The sequence below is a fragment of the Myotis davidii genome, unplaced genomic scaffold (assembly GCF_000327345.1).
Source record: "Myotis davidii unplaced genomic scaffold, ASM32734v1 scaffold17, whole genome shotgun sequence".
NCBI lineage: Eukaryota > Metazoa > Chordata > Mammalia > Chiroptera > Vespertilionidae > Myotis > Myotis davidii.
The window spans coordinates 3,072,653-3,075,879 of record NW_006288624.1 but is presented as its reverse complement, the minus strand read 5'-3'; the positions used below and the strand labels follow the sequence as shown (position 1 = coordinate 3,075,879).

Below are 3,227 nucleotides of genomic sequence, written 5' to 3'. Positions count from 1 at the left end.
TTCCCTTCTGGTTCTTTTTCCTGTTTGTGGAACCCTCCCAACTCTAATGCTTTTCAGCAGTACGCAGTGTGCAAGAAATTCTTCCTAAAAAAACAAACAACAACAAACCAACAAGAAAGAAATTCTTCCTTGGCATCATCTTCTCTTACACACACACGCACACACACACACACACACACACACACACACAGCTTTAGAAGTGCTTGCTGTGTGGCAGTGCCCTGGAAATGCTGAGCTAGATTCTATCCCTGGCTTTGTCCCTTTTTTCAAAATCTATATTTAATCAGTTTGGTCCTAAAGGGAATTAGCTTAGTCAGGGCTCCAGTGAGTGCCAAAGGCTTGGGATTGCACCAGAGGTTCTGAACCTGGAGCCCAAGAGTGGACTTCAGGGAGTGTGTGAACGTCCTCAGCCGCCTACAGCAGCGTGTGGGTTTATGGGCGCTGCTTTTAACGGGGTCGCAGAGCAGGTGTGTGACCACTGTTCACCTCCACCCCAAATAGGTTAAGAGCCACTGCCACAGGCACGGAGTGAGTAGCTACTTCAAAAGCAGGCAAAGTAAAGAAATGGTGTTCTAGAATCTAGGGAGGGGATCTTAACAAGAGATGCTTGGGGAAACTGTATGCAAACTTTTGTGTGAACACACCTGAGACAGGACACAGAGATGGCATTAGATCACCAAAGAGTTCATAGCTTCCAGATTTAAGAATCATAGGTATGAAGGCTTAATGACGTTAAGGTATTAATGTCACCTGAGAGGGAGTATTTGAAATAGTAATTATTTTCAAAATGTAAATGCACTTAGTTCATAGCAGAAAATCTGGAAAAGTCTTCTGGAAATCTTCTAAAATTCAACTACAATTCCAACACCCAGAGATAATAATTGTTTGGGTGTTTTGTTTTTTTTAGTGTGTTTTTTTAGAATGTCTGGTATCTGTCTGTATCTCATTCTCTCTCCATATGTACATGTATAGCATATGCAAACCTAGAATCATACTGATTTTTAACATGATTTTTGTCTACATATTATTTTATGAGCACCATCTCTTATTGTTGTTTCCTAAAACTCTTTTTTACTGTTTTATGTGATTTCAACCAAATCTTATGTAGAAGTCTAAAATATAAAATAGATGAAAGATGAGAAGTTCTAGCTAGAGTACAGGGAGAGAAGAAAGAAACACAATTTGAAAGCCACTACTTTCAAAACATGAGGTTTTTTTGTTGTTTGATTTTGCTGCAAAAAGCTTTATTGCTTCATTTGGTCCAGTGCATAGGAGAGGGCTTCAGGGTGGTTAAAAGAATGGCTAGTAGTTTCGGGGAGAGGCTCAGGTAAAAGCCTGGCTCCTGGGGAATGCAGAGAGAGGGGCCTCTGAAAGGCTCTGGGCTCCAAAGGCTTAGTCGCGCTGGAAGGTGAGCCTTTCGAAGAGATACTCGCCCAGCCTGGGGGCCGGTAGCCTGCGGATGTTAGTCAGGTGGTGGCTCATCTTCCTGATGAATTTCACCTCCTCTTCCAGGAAGTGGTTCTCCCGGAAGTCACAGAGCTGAGGGTCTGTGCGGGTAGAACCCAGGGCCTGCAGCTCCAAAAGCATCTGGTTCAGGTGCTTCTCCAAGGCCAGGGCGGCTTGCATGATGTCCTGAGTTTTGCCCCACTGACCTTGGGGAGGCTTCAGCACGTCCGGGAAGAGAATGCGGCCACCGCGCTTGTTTTGCCCCTTTAAGAGATGCTCAGTGCCCTCGCCCTTCTTCTCCGCCAACTCTTGGAAGAAGTGGCCCACACCCTCGAGCGCCACGTCGTGGTGGTGGAAATAGAAGCCCAGAGAGAGGTAGGTGTACGGGACCCGCAGATGCAGGTTGGCCAGGCGGTTGACGCAGCCTCCACCCTGGTGGAATAATTCTGACCAATTGGGAGCTCATGGTTGTTCGGCAATAAGGAGTTAAGGTAGAAAATAAAATGGTGTGTTGGCTGGTCCTAGAAGTGGTTCTGAAGGTGGTGACTGGATAAGACCCAGGAGAGTGGCCGGAGGCTGGAAGAATGGGCGGCCTTGGGTGTGTTCTGTCCAAACACTGTTGAAGCAAGAGACAGATCTGGGATCACAAGGGCACTGCCTCAAAACATGACTTTTAATAGCTATATTTTATTATTGGATGTGTAAGGTGACCAAATTTAGCAAATAAAAATATAAGATGCCCAGGTAAATTAGAATTTCAGATAAACAACGAATAATTTTTTTAGTACAACTATATCCCAATGTGAATTTTAGATAAGCAATGAACAGGTTTTATTTAGAATAAGTATATTCCATGCAATATTTGGGACATAGTTATCCTAAAAAATTTATTTGTTCTTTGTCTGAAATTCTAATTTAACTGGGTAGCCTCTATTTTACATGACCACCTTATGATGTGCCATAGTTTATCTAACCAAACTTCCATTGTTGGGCATTTAGATGGTTTCCAATGTTTTACTGGTATAAAAAATATGAAGTGGTATATGTTTGTACCCACATCTCATATACTTATCTGTATATATAAAAGGCTAATATGCTAAGTGTCTGGCCATCCAACCAGTCACTATGATGTGCACTGACCACCAGGGGGCAGCCGCTCAACACAGGAGCTGCCGTGACGCACACTGGCCATTTACAGAGACACAGCACCATGGACCTGGATAAAGCAACACTTGGCTTCCCCCAAGTGGGACACCACACCACCCCAGAGTGACAGCCCACCAAATTGCAGCCGACACTGCCAAGACTCCATGGTGCAAAATGTGGCCCACAGCCCAACCCAACCTGGAAACGATGGCTGTGGGTGCCGGGTAATGATGTCATGTAGCAACTCCTGGCCTCTTCTCCCTAGCAACTAGCTTCCTTGGAGTTTCTTCAGCCCAGGAACACAACTTGCTTTATAGCCAGGTGGAAACATTTTACACATTAACCAAATGTCTGTGAAGTGTTTTCCCCTGCCTCATCTCATTTGATCCTCATAGAAGTCCTGGAGTAGGTAGATAGGAGACTCGGTGGAATCCTATTTTCTTTTCATTAGCTGGAAAACGGAGATTTAGAAACCTTGGAAACTTGACCTGGCTGAAAAGAAATGGTGGACCCTGAAAATGACTTTAGGTTTTCTCACTGCACATAATATAGTCAAACACTGCTGCAGTTAAATATTTTACCCTTTGTTCTGCCTGCGTGATCTACAATAATAATCTGCTTTGTGTTGATATTTA

The 3,227-nt window shown here is 44.1% G+C and overlaps 1 pseudogene; it reads right to left on the bottom strand.

The window, feature by feature from the left end:
• Positions 1–1,392: 1,392 nt before the first annotated feature.
• LOC107182634 overlaps positions 1,393–3,227 on the bottom strand; it is a 15,405-nt pseudogene continuing 13,570 nt past the window's right edge.